Source organism: Diabrotica undecimpunctata, chromosome 7 (assembly GCF_040954645.1).
Source record: "Diabrotica undecimpunctata isolate CICGRU chromosome 7, icDiaUnde3, whole genome shotgun sequence".
Lineage (NCBI taxonomy): Eukaryota > Metazoa > Arthropoda > Insecta > Coleoptera > Chrysomelidae > Diabrotica > Diabrotica undecimpunctata.
Genome location: NC_092809.1, coordinates 28,486,372 through 28,500,915, shown reverse-complemented (window position 1 = coordinate 28,500,915; position 14,544 = coordinate 28,486,372). Strand labels below are relative to the sequence as shown.

Genomic DNA, 14,544 nt, shown 5'->3' with positions numbered 1-14,544 from the left:
TAATATGGTCTTTATCGATTACATGCTCTGCCAAAGCACAAGATAGTTTTTTAATTCTTAAATTAAAAAATTAAAGAATTTTTTAAAGAATTAAAAAACCATATATATATATATATATATATATATATATATATATATATATATATATATATATATATATATATATATATATATATATACTGTGACAATTAGGGTTTATAGAAAATAATTTATAAGTTATATACTACATAATATTAGATATTTGGTTGTTTTAAATAAGTTATATACTAGAGAATTTAATAAAAATATATTTATGTGAGGGCATTTTTAATAAATTAGCATATAATAATTGTAAAAAGTTTTATTTAGTAATTTTAATTTTGTAAATAGATTTAAGTGAGCCATGTGCCTAGGCAACCAACTATACATACTCCAAGTGTCAAATTAAGAATCATAATACGAATATAAGTGGGGTTATTATAATAATATATTGTTTGAAATGTGTATTTTATTAAATTAGAGTGTTAGTTACTAATTTAATTATATATTCTGATCTGAAAAGCCTAAATGTCAACAAAATTATTAATAGAAAAGAATGGAATTCTCTGGATCTCCGGAGATGGCCATGTTTGCGAAATGGTTTGTTCCAGAAAATTCAGACAAGTATTAAATAGAACAAATTGGAACATGATATCTTACGAGATGGTTCTAGAAATTCAAAAACATATAAATACCCGTGATTTGGATTCAAGATGGCAGTTTTTAGAAGTTTTTAGCAGTTTTATCATGAAAGTTAGTTAGAAGATAGATACATTTACTTAGTGAAGTCAATTGTTCAGAAGTTTTTGGAAGTTTTTAGTCAGAAGTCAGGCCAGTTTATTATGAAAGTTATTAGACACATTTAGTGAAGTAAATTGTTCAGAATTTTCAAGAAGTCAGTCAGAAAAGTTTAGTAAGAAATATGAAAGATTATTTGGAGTCAGAGAATCAGGTACAAATAGTCAAATTGTTTAATATAGTGAGTTAAATGAAGATTAAAAATTATGCATATAATTAATGCACATTTATAATTATACACAAATAATTATTGAAGATTATAAAAGTATATTGGAAGAAATTAAATTATATTGTGGTTGGAGATTAGTATAAATCAACTTATAATAATTGGATATTGGTATATTGAAAAGAAGAATAAATATAAATGCTGTTTGCTGGTTTGGTTGGTGGTATATAAATGCTGGTGAAGAAAAATATATTTTAAATTGGTAGAAGCTGATAATTGAAAAAAGAAATTTCACAAAAACAAGGATAACCGAAGTACGAAGACATTCAGTGGTGATTAGAATAGATATAGTGGAAAACAGTTCATTTAGGCATTCAGTGAAAGAAAGGTACAAAATTTTGTTAATATAATTTAGTTAGTGTCATAACAATTTCAATTTTGAAGATAGTTTGTTTAAATTTTAGATTGTCTATAGAATTTAATTAGTTTTATAAGAATATCAGTTTAAAGATAGTTTATTTTAATTTTACATTGACTAGGTTAGATATATATGTGTGTTTCATAATAGTTATAATAAAGATAATTTAAAAAAGTACTTACAAGCTAATTCTTTGAGAACCGCGATAAAAACCCTATATATTATATTATTAAAAATACTCATTGCTCTTCATTCAAACAAAAAACACATCATAACAATTTGGCACCCAACGCGGTGGCTCTCTATTTAAAAGAATTAGTTTGGGAAGATAAGTGCTCTCATATAATTAAATTAATTATCAGTAGAAAGAAAAAATTATAGATTTTATTTTTAATTATATTTGAACAAGTAAAGTCTCAAAATGTCTCAAGGAAAGAAAGGTACAAGAAGCAAAAAGAATGAAGAAGATGTGGAAGTAGAAACACAACCTATACAAGAGGAGAGTTTAGTTCAAGCTCCACAAGATACTGCAGAAATGAATCCAGAAAGAGAGGAAAATGTCAATATGGCAGCTTTGATGTCATTATTGATGCAGATGAACAAGACAATGGAAGAGAATACGAAAAAAATAGAACACAAAATGGAACAGAATTCACAAGAAGTCAAAGAAGACATGAAAAAAATGGAACAGAAAATGGAAGAGAATTCAAAAGAAATCAAAGAAGACATAAAAAAATTGGAAGAGAATTCAAAAGAAGTCAAAGAAGACATGAAAAAAATGGAACAGAAATTGGAAGAGAATTATAGAAAATTAGAAAAGAAAATAGAAGATAATAATAATAAAATTGTAAAACAAATGGATAAAAAACTTGAAGCTGCAGAGAAAAAAGTAGCAAATGAAATAAAAAGTATACGGAATGACTACAAGAAAAGGATAGACAATGAGAGGACAGAAGTAAAGAGGATTATTCAAGATAATAAGATAGATATAGAACAGAAAATAGAGTTACAGAAATGTAACTTAGAAGTAAAAATTAACGAAGACAGGAGAAACACAGAAGAAAAATTAGACGATATACAACAAAATATCCAAATAAATTGTAATCAAATAAGAAATGTGGAACAGAGAATAGATGATATTTCACAAATGAGAGACATAGGGAGACCTTACTTAAATTTAACAAATGAGACTGGGATTAAATTCTCTGGTAATATAAAAAATTTGCATCCTAGAGTATACATAAATAGTTTAAAACATAAATTAAGATTTGTGAATAATATTAATGATATTAAAGATTATATTAGAGTGACATTAAATGACAATGCAGCAACTTGGTTTGCTAGTATTGAAAATGATTTAGATAACTTTCAAACATTTGAAAATAAATTTTTAAATTATTATTGGGGTGAATTAGAGCAAGCAAAGTTTAGAGAAATTCTATATTTTGGAAAGTATAATCACAATTTAAAATCAAATATGGTAGATTATGCATTAAAACTGATAACAGTTGCAAAATATTTAGAACCACCACTTAGAGAGGATGAAACAGTCTTAAATGTATCTAGACATTTTGATGCTGATGTTGTGCAAACCGTAACTGTACAAAATATTCAAACAATAGATAGTTTCATTAATTTTATTCAAAGAATACAAAGAGGCAATATGACAAGTAATACTAACAACAGAAAAAACAATAATAACTTTCAATATAAAAAAAATGATAATCAACAATATAGACAATCATATAACAATAATACTAGGTATGGTAATAATTTACAAAATTTTAATAATAATAACAGTAATCAAATTAGACAAAATTGTAATAACAATACTAGTTATAATAGACAACATTTTAATAACAGTACTAATAATAATAGACAAGATTTTAACAATAGAAGAAATACAGAGCGACCTAACTATAACAGACAGGTAAATTGTGTTCGAAGGAATAGAAGCTGCGAAGACAGGGAACGAAGTACTACAAGGCAGGAAAATGTGAGTAGAAGTCATAGTAGGGAAAGACATAGTACATCAGATCCAAGTGGTCAGATACAATCTGACAATTCTAATAATCAAAATTTTGTGCAGTAAACTTTCTGAATTACAAGTTAGGCCATTGCTATTATGAAAAACCTTCTGAATTTATTTCTTTAGATGAAGATAAAATTATTGAATCTATTAATTTAATTTATATAAATGCTTTGGCCAAAAATAAAATGATTAAAATTATGATAGATACTGGTTCAGAAAGTACATTAGTCTCGGAGAATTTTATTTTTAATACATTAAAACTATCAGATATAATAAAGATTCCAAAAATTAAAATTATTGGTGCAAATAATAAGAAGTTGGGTGAAATTGATAAACTAGCCAATTTTAAAATTAATATTCTTAATAAAGAAATTAATATGCAAGGATTTATTGTCAAGGATTTATGTGTTGATATATTAATGGGAAATGATGAATTGGAAAAGAAGAAAGTAAAGATAGATTTTGAAGAAAAAATGGTAACTTTGGAAGGGCAAATAATTAAATTTATGCAGAAAGATGAGGTAGAAGAAGGAATAAGAGTTGATAGGATATTATTAAAAGAAAATAATGATGTTTATGAAGAAGAAATGTATTTTGATGATAGGGAAATGTCCCAGAAGAATGTAAAGAATAATTATTGTAGTGAATATTTAAGGAATGGAAATTTTAAGCAGATGGATGCCTACGAGGCGGAGTGCGTAAAATTGGAAGCAAGGAATAATGAGTACATAATGAAGAATAATTTTATTTGTAAAGAAGAAGATATAATGAAAGTTTTAAATTGCCCTGAAGAATATAAATCAATAGTCATTTCCATATTGCAGCAACACAGGGGACTTGTCAATAAAGAAAATAGAATTGCACAAAATTATATCCATAGTATAAAAGTTAAAGAAGAAAAAGATTTTAAAACAAAATCATACCCAATACCATATAAATACAGAGAAGAAGTAAACAAAACAATTAATAATATGTTAGAAGATGGGATCATTGAGAAGGCAGACACACATTTTATTAACCCCATAGTAGTAGTACGAAAAAGATCAGGTGAAATCAGGTTATGTTTGGATGCAAGGAATATTAACAAGATTACTGAAAAGCAATTTGAAGCACCAATGAGTATAGATGGAATATTAGGAAGAATTACAGGAATGTCATTTTTCACTAAAATCGATTTACAGCATAGTTTCTGGTTAATACCTCTAGAAAGAAAAAGTAGACAGTATACAGGATTTCAGATAGATGGAGTAGTATATCAATTCAAAGTAGTACCATTTGGACTTCAATCATCTTGCAGTGCTCTATGTAGATGTCTTCATGATATTTTGGATCAATATGAACATTTTGTAATTCACTACATTGATGATATCTTAATTTTTTCTAAAACGGCTGAAGATCATGAGAAACACCTAAAAATTATAATAAATAGATTAGACAAAGTTGGACTAAAAATAAATCAAGAAAAATGTACATTTTTTCAAAAAGAAGTCATATATCTAGGTTATAAACTTAACACTAAGGGAATCGAAATGGATCCAGAACGGACACAAGTCATTCAGGAATATAAAACACCACACAATTTAAGAACTTTAAGAGGATTTATTGGAATAATTAATTATTATAAAAGGATGATACCAGATCTAAGTATAAAAGAAATTCCATTACTTGAACTACTGAGAAAAGGTGTAAAATGGAGATGGGATCAGAGAAGAGAACTAGCATTCCAAGAAATTAAAAACATTTTTCTGTCAAATTTGAAAATATACTATCCTGACTATACACAGCCATTCATACTAAGAACAGATGCATCAATAGAGAGATTATCAGGGGTATTATTACAAATACATGATGGGGTCGAATACCCAATACAATTCATTTCAAGAATCACAAAGCCACATGAAAAGGGTTACTCAGTTTCAGAATTAGAACTAGCAAGTATAATACACTGTGTCACAAAATTAAGATTTTATTTGTTGGGTAATGAATTTACAATAGAAACAGATCACCAAGCTTTAACGTCTATATTAAATAACAAATATGGAAACAGTAGAATTCATCGGTGGAGTCTAATACTTAGTGAATACTGCTTTGAAATCAAATACATTTCTGGAAAATCCAATATAGTGGCAGATGCTTTATCAAGGTTAGAAAATACACCACAAAAAGGGCAGCGAACAATAAAAATTGGATTAAATCAATTAGTAGAAAGTACTGGATTATATTCTAAAGAAGAAATTATAAGAGATCAGATCAATTTGAGTGAAAAACAAAAAGTCCTTAGGAAAGATGGAGTATATTATAAAATAATAAATGGCATAGAAGTATATGTAATAACTAGAACTTTAGCAAAGAAAATATTGAAAAATTTACATAACAATTATATGCATATTGGTTCAAGAAAGCTATGGATGCTATTTAGGGACAATTATTTTGCAAAGAATGACATAAGTATAGCAAAAGAAATTACTACCCAATGCCCAATATGTCAACTAAACAAAGAAAAGAATTTCAAAAACCAGAACACATATAAATCTAATGTTGTATATGAAAAACTAAATACAGTTTCCATGGATTTTATTTCAAATTTAGTTCTCAGTCCAACAGGAAAAAAGCATATACTAGTGATAGTTGATTTATATACAAAATTTATTAAACTATATCCCTGCTCTAGAACAAATGTTAAAACATTAAAATTATATATTAATCAATTTTTCGAAGAAATAGGACCATTTAGAAATTGCATAATAGATAATGCTACATATTTTAACAACCAAAAATTTCGGGCATTTTGTGAGAAAAAGGGAATCAACATTCATTTTACAAGTATCAGACATCCTCAGGCAAATCCTGCAGAAAGATATATTAAAGAAGTTATAAAATATTTAAGGATACTGTGCCAAAACCAACATGAAACTTGGCAGCAACATATACCACAAGTAGAATATTTTTTGAATAATACACATAATTTGAATACAGAGGAAGTACCAGAATATTTAATGTTTGGCCATATAGGAAACAGAAAGTGGATTAGTGAATATAATCAGGATATGTTAGAACAAGTAATGCAGAAAGTGAATAACCGAATTAGGAGGAAAGCTGAAAAATATATCAGAAGACAAAATCGAAATATAAAAAAACCAATCACATTTCAAAAAGGAGACCAAGTGTTAATTCGTTCACTTAGAAAAAGTAATGTTAAAGAAAACCGTTGTAAGAAATTACAACCAATGTTTGAAGGTCCATATACAATTGAAAATCAGAATGGACTAAATAGTTATGTGTTAATAGATGCAGAGAACAGACTAAGAGGCATATTTCATATCAACGACATTTTTCAATATCATGAAGAGATTGAATAATGATTTCTATACCTTTAACACAAATATAATAACACTAATAACTTACTGATATATCCATTTTATTCAATAGACTTGATTTGTTAAATGGTAGATGGTAGATTTCATTATTTTGAATCAATTTGACATCATACTTGTTGAATTTTGTATATATGGAAATTAATTTGTACCCTAAAAATCATAATTTGGGGTTAGACACAAAATTGATACTATAATTGCTATAAAAATGTCTTTCTAATATAATAAAGTAAAAAAAAAAAAAACTTACCAATTTATATTGATGAAGTTATTTTGAATGGAAATAATTCCTAGATTTTGTCTATAAATAAACAGAACACAATATAGATTATATTTTTAATTAAGGTTATATTTTATTCTCTGATATCGCATCCATTGCTCCATTTGACATGACAGTTTGACCATAGAATAGCCGAACTGTGATCCGTTGTTCTCTGTTGTGACATAGACAGCGAACAGGGATGTATTTAACACATTTTAAATAAAAAAAAAAAAAAATTTTGATTTATTAAATTTAATAAGGTATGAGAAAATTAATATTTAAAAAAATAATAAGTAAATTATTTATTTTAAATATTATTTTTGGGGTATTGTGACAATTAGGGTTTATAGAAAATAATTTATAAGTTATATACTACATAATATTAGATATTTGGTTGTTTTAAATAAGTTATATACTAGAGAATTTAATAAAAATATATTTATGTGAGGGCATTTTTAATAAATTAGCATATAATAATTGTAAAAAGTTTTATTTAGTAATTTTAATTTTGTAAATAGATTTAAGTGAGCCATGTGCCTAGGCAACCAACTATACATACTCCAAGTGTCAAATTAAGAATCATAATACGAATATAAGTGGGGTTATTATAATAATATATTGTTTGAAATGTGTATTTTATTAAATTAGAGTGTTAGTTACTAATTTAATTATATATTCTGATCTGAAAAGCCTAAATGTCAACAAAATTATTAATAGAAAAGAATGGAATTCTCTGGATCTCCGGAGATGGCCATGTTTGCGAAATGGTTTGTTCCAGAAAATTCAGACAAGTATTAAATAGAACAAATTGGAACATGATATCTTACGAGATGGTTCTAGAAATTCAAAAACATATAAATACCCGTGATTTGGATTCAAGATGGCAGTTTTTAGAAGTTTTTAGCAGTTTTATCATGAAAGTTAGTTAGAAGATAGATACATTTACTTAGTGAAGTCAATTGTTCAGAAGTTTTTGGAAGTTTTTAGTCAGAAGTCAGGCCAGTTTATTATGAAAGTTATTAGACACATTTAGTGAAGTAAATTGTTCAGAATTTTCAAGAAGTCAGTCAGAAAAGTTTAGTAAGAAATATGAAAGATTATTTGGAGTCAGAGAATCAGGTACAAATAGTCAAATTGTTTAATATAGTGAGTTAAATGAAGATTAAAAATTATGCATATAATTAATGCACATTTATAATTATACACAAATAATTATTGAAGATTATAAAAGTATATTGGAAGAAATTAAATTATATTGTGGTTGGAGATTAGTATAAATCAACTTATAATAATTGGATATTGGTATATTGAAAAGAAGAATAAATATAAATGCTGTTTGCTGGTTTGGTTGGTGGTATATAAATGCTGGTGAAGAAAAATATATTTTAAATTGGTAGAAGCTGATAATTGAAAAAAGAAATTTCACAAAAACAAGGATAACCGAAGTACGAAGACATTCAGTGGTGATTAGAATAGATATAGTGGAAAACAGTTCATTTAGGCATTCAGTGAAAGAAAGGTACAAAATTTTGTTAATATAATTTAGTTAGTGTCATAACAATTTCAATTTTGAAGATAGTTTGTTTAAATTTTAGATTGTCTATAGAATTTAATTAGTTTTATAAGAATATCAGTTTAAAGATAGTTTATTTTAATTTTACATTGACTAGGTTAGATATATATGTGTGTTTCATAATAGTTATAATAAAGATAATTTAAAAAAGTACTTACAAGCTAATTCTTTGAGAACCGCGATAAAAACCCTATATATTATATTATTAAAAATACTCATTGCTCTTCATTCAAACAAAAAACACATCATAACAATACATTATGTTTATTTGATTAAGCCACATTTGATTGTAACATTATATTTTATAATAATTGTAATAATTTTAATTGCAATAATAATTGTAATCGTTAAAAAAAAGATTATCCTAAATAATTGTTTTGAAAATGGTTTCCGGAGTGGAAATCGAAACGTCAAATGAGTGTCCCAGCAAAGGTGACTAAGTCACAAAGTGGAGTTTTTATGATAAATCATTTCAAAGTTAACATTAAACAAAAAATAAATTTTTTATGATAAAAAAGTAGTTATAATATTTTATTTTTAAGAAAAAGTTAATTAAAACACCTAAGCTTTATTAGTCTAATTTCTTTATTCAAAAACTATAGACACATTTGCCGCTACAAAAAATATATTTCTAGAGTAACTTGTGTGTTAAGCTATGTTTAGGAACATTTGCCATAAAGAAAACTAAAATAAGTAAATTGCCTAAAACCAAAAATTAAGATAAACAGAAAACAAATCTCCAACTTATTACCTAAAAACATATTTTAGTGTGTATTTTTAATTTTCATGTATAATTGCCTCTTCTAAGCCCTCGTCTAATGCTTCGGAACTATCTTTCAATCCACAATAAAAGCTGTGAAAGCTGTGGGCGGTCTTCGGTTTTCTATACATTTTACATACATTTTTTTGGTTCATTTTTAAGATTAAGCAATTTTAAAGCCATTCAATTTTTTTGCCAGTTATAGTAACTTTTCTATTTGTTATCTTATTCTCAAGGGACGTGCTACCAAAAGACTCTAGTGAGTTCATTCTTTTAACTTGGAATTTTTGATTTTTCTTTTGACCGCTTGAATTATGAAAACCCAATCATGAAGATTAAAAATTCGATCATGGTGTTTTTCTCCTTTTCAATCAACTCAAAAACTTGACCAATCGTGTATTAAAACTATGTCCAGATACAAAAAATTAGTGCATCTCAAGATGATTTATTAAACATGATCTCTTAGCTCCTCGGGATGCCACATTTTCAGGCCAGATATACATGTCCCGTTTCTGTAACTTTACCGTGGATGCCCAAATTATACGTCCACAGTTGTCAGGAGTAGAAAGCGTTTTCTGAAGATCAAAGACTAAAACTGATATTTTTTGCTGTGATTCTTTTGCTTTAATTATATTTTAGCTCTTGCTTTCTTTAACTGCTTCTGCTTTTCTTTGGTGTAATTCCAATTTAACTTTTGCATCCTGTTTAGGCACTTCTGAAGTATCAGGTGATTTTATTTTAGTATTAATATTGTCACTTTTTACAAGTATCTTTATGTGGTTACATGAAAATGCAAATTAAACTTGGTGTTAAAAATTTTGAGAAACATAAACAGCGAGAGGGGTTTTTTAAGTCTTCTGTGCATTTTTTTTTTCATACAAGGACTTTGTTTTTTCAATATCTGAATAATTTTTAGTCTACGTATTTCTGATATTTTATCTTTTACCCCTTGTAGTTAATTGAAGGATGTAGTGATTGTAATCTCCCAACAGATGTAACTCGTTTTTCTTGTTCACTGATAAAAGTCTTTCCTCTTTATTTAGACGTTCTCTCCTTCAGAACTTTTTCATTCAAATCCATAACGTCCAAGAAATTTCCAAGATTTGACGAAACATGTCCATTCTTTACTTCTAATTTATTTAGCCACACAGTTTTTACCATCACGTATTGACTTTATAAAGAAACCAGAATGACATCTTACAAGGTTTAGTCTTAGCTGCAGAATAAGATGTGAATCGGAAAGAAGCACCCTCAATCGAACAAAATTATCACCGGCATGGAAAATTATGGCTTTCATTCTACTCCAGGATCGAGCTTGTTGATAATCTATCAGCCCAACTATTTGTAATGAGTTATCAGTACAGATTTTCGATTTAACGTTAAAAGAAATAGGATATTTTTTATTCTTGATTACCAGTTAACTAGTTTAAATTGTTTTGTAGTCTGACCTCATAAGTTTACATGTTCAAAGTTGGTGAAAGATATTTTCTTTATATGTTATCTCGTCGAGAGTAATGGGATTCGTATGCTGGAAACAGTTCTATAAAGCCACATAAATACTGATCGTCTTCAATATTGGTTTTATTATGGAGTGGATGTTTGCCCCTTGCATCTTGAAGAGGTGTCCCATGTTATTGTTTTCGTGCTAAAGCTAATGAAATTTTCTTTTTTATTTGAAATGGACCTAGTCCTAGTTCGTTTTTTTTCTATTTAGTTTTGATTTATTTTCTTGTACAATAAATCTACAAATAAGTGAATGTATTTTTTTAACGAAGGATTGCCTTAAAATCTTCATATTGTATCCAAGCACATTATCTCGAAAGGTTCTTTTGGTGTATCCAATTGTGACAAAAGACCATCTTTCTGATCTCGCATTTTTGGCAGATATCCTTTGCCGGTGAATGCATATTCTTAATGTAGTAAAAATTTTGTTTGTTACTTCTTCTTCTTCTTAGTCGTTAACCTGATGCAGGTATCGTGATATCATGAAGCTATTAGCTAAATTTCCCAATGTTCCTCCACGTTTTTCTATCTTCTGCCATTCTAGCACATTCTGACAATGGAGCGCCAATGGTAGCAACAATATGGTCCGTGTATCGTGAGGGAGATCTACCTCTATTTCTTTTGCCTTTTACTTTTCCCTGGATTGTAAGTTTTTCAAGACCATTTCTTCGAAGCACATGTCCAAAATAGCTTATTATTTGTTCTGATATTTGTGTTCTTAGTCTTTTCTTTATGTTTAGCTGGTCCAGTATGGATTCATTTGTTTTTCGAGCCACCCATGGTATTCTCAGCATTCGTCTCCAGCAGTACATCTCAAATACATCTATGTTCTTTTTGTCTTTCTTAGTAAGGGTCCAGCATTCCGATGCATAAGTAAAAACTGGAAAAACTAGACTTCTTACTAGTCTCATTTTTGTATCGGTAGTTATTTCATGGCTTTTCCAAATTTTTGTTAATTTTGCCATAGCGCTTTTTGCGATTGCTGACCGCCGCTTTATTTCTTCAGTACAGCCTCCTTTGTTGGTTATTAATGAGCCCAGATACACAAATTTATCTATAACAGCGATATTGTTTATCATGACCAGATGATTTTGATTGTTGTTAGCTCTGTCAATTATCATGATTCTCGTTTTATCTCTGTTTATTTTAAGGCCCATCGTTAAGCTTACGTCTTCTATCCGTTGTAGCAGGTGAATCAATTCAGCTTCAGAACTAGCGAGGATAGTAGTATCATCTGCATATCTCAAGTTGCAAATCTTCTTCCCGCCAATGGTGATGCCACCGTTCCAGTCCTCAGTAGCTTTCCGCATTATCCATTCACCATAGATGTTAAATAGAATTGGGCTTAGTATGCAGCCTTGTCTCACGCCCTTTGTGACCCTGAAACTATCGGTTAGTTCCCCATTTATTCTAACTCTGGCATAATTGTTATTGTACAGGCTTTTAATTAGCAGTATCAGATGATTGGGGACTCCCATTTCAGACAAAACCTGCCACATTTTACTCCAGTTGACCAAATCGAAAGCTTTACTATAATCTATGAAGCACAAATATGTTGTGATGTTGAATTCTCTGGATTTTTCTACAATCTGCCGTACGTTTAAAATTTGTTCTCTAGTAACACGTCCGGGGACGAAACCTGCTTGTTCCTCCGCAATGTTAGGTAGTAAAAAGGGCTTTATCCTCTCGAGAATTATGTGTTAGAGTATTTTACTGCAATGTGCAATTAGAGCAATTGTGCGATAGTTGCTACATAAATCTTTCGCTCCCTTTTTATGTATGGGAATATATAGTGATTGTGTCCAGTCCTCAGGCCATTTACCTGTCTCCCACACTCTTTGACAAATTTGATGTATTATATCCACTCCAACGTCATCTAGGGCCCAAATCATTTCAATAGGTATGTTATCTGGACCGGCAGCTTTCTGAATTTTTTGCCTCATAATTGCTGCTTCAACTTCACTTTTGAGTACGTCAGGGTCCGTCACAAAACTGGCATCTTTTTGTTGTGATGGGGCGTCTGTGCTTTCCTCCATCATCAGTCGTCCACAGTATTCTTTCCATCTGTGTAAAATATCTTTTTTAGAAGTGAGTAGAGTTCCGTTATCATCTTTGATAGCAAGGTAGTTTGGTGTAAAGGAACGTGTTATCTGCTTTGTTTGTTACTATAGCAGCCCAAATGTGACCATAAAATTTGTGATTTTTGGATCTTTGGATAATTTTTTTTCATTCTTCTTTAATTAATAAATTATATCTTAATTCAAAATTGTTCTGCTCATTTTATTTATCATTCGCTTATTGTTTTAATCTTGTTTTATTAGTGTAACTACGTTTACTATTCTTATAAATGTTTCAGCATTTTCTATGTTTTTCAAAACTGGATTTCTAGAAAGGCAGTCAGCTTCTACATTTTCTCTTTCAGGTTTATATTTAATGTCAAATTTAAATTGTATAAGGAAATGTGTTATAATATCTCCTATTTCTTCATCTACTATTGTACGAAGTTCTCTCCCTTCAAGGGGCTTATGATTAGTAATATCTATAAATTTTCGTCCCATTAGTCAGTATTGCCAAAATTTTATTTCTTTTTTAATTTCTAAAATGCAAGGCATTCTAAAAAATGGCTTTTTTTATTCTTTTGATATTTATTCAATTTTTTTTAAGTAAACTACTGGTTTCATTTCTCCGTCTCTTTATTTTTGTTTCAGAACTGCACCAATTCCTAAAATACTAGCGTCTGTATAATATATAGTTGTGGGAGCATTTGGGTCAAAAATATCTAGAATATGTTCCGAGCAGAGGATATTATTTACCCTCTCAAAAGATTTTTAGCAGCTTAAAGACCAGTGAAATTTGATTTCTTTTCTAAGTAAATTATATAATGGGTCTACCTAACCTAGCTGAATATTTCATATATTTTTGGTAGAAATTTACTTCTCCCAAAAACTGTCGCATTTTTTTTCTCCTGTCTGGTGCCGGAAAATCTGCAATTGATATTAAATTATCATTTAATGGACAAACTGAATTGTTTCCCACAATATATCCCAAATATTATACCTTTTCTGTTGCAAAATTACATTTTAAAAGTTTTAGCCTAAACCCCTCTTCGAGAATTGCTTCCCTAAATTTTTCTATAAATGATCTAAGTCAGTGGTTCTCAAACTTTTTTAGTCGCGGCAACCTTATAGGGTTAAAAATATTTTGAGGCACACCAACACTTGAAGCGATTTGGGAAACAGACAAAAACTGAAAAAATACACTTCTGAGGCTCATTTGATTTCAATATAAACTTCATCAAGCATCATCAGTTCATCTTACAAAGACATGTAGTAGTCAATGATATTAAAAATGTGAAAAAGCTTACGATACTGGACATTTAGAGATAAAGTTGTATAAACAATTAATTGAAACTAGGTATAGTTTACAAATTAACAGAATTAGCACAGCAAAAGAACATGTGATAATCATACATGTATATAAAAAAGTTATTATAAAAAAATTAAGTAAAAAAACATTAAAAATTTTGATATGTAGAGAACTATTAGAAAGATCATGAGATGCACTTCCAACAATTTATTTATAATCAGTTAAATTTTAATTTTGACTTTAGGTAACATTATTGAATTATTTAAGATTAAAA

General features: G+C 28.6%; 1 protein-coding gene across 2 annotated transcripts in view; it reads left to right on the top strand.

Moving 5' to 3' along the window:
* The window catches only part of LOC140445125 (uncharacterized), a 79,625-nt gene that overhangs the window by 1,306 nt on the left and 63,775 nt on the right, over positions 1-14,544 (top strand). The window lies entirely within an intron of this gene.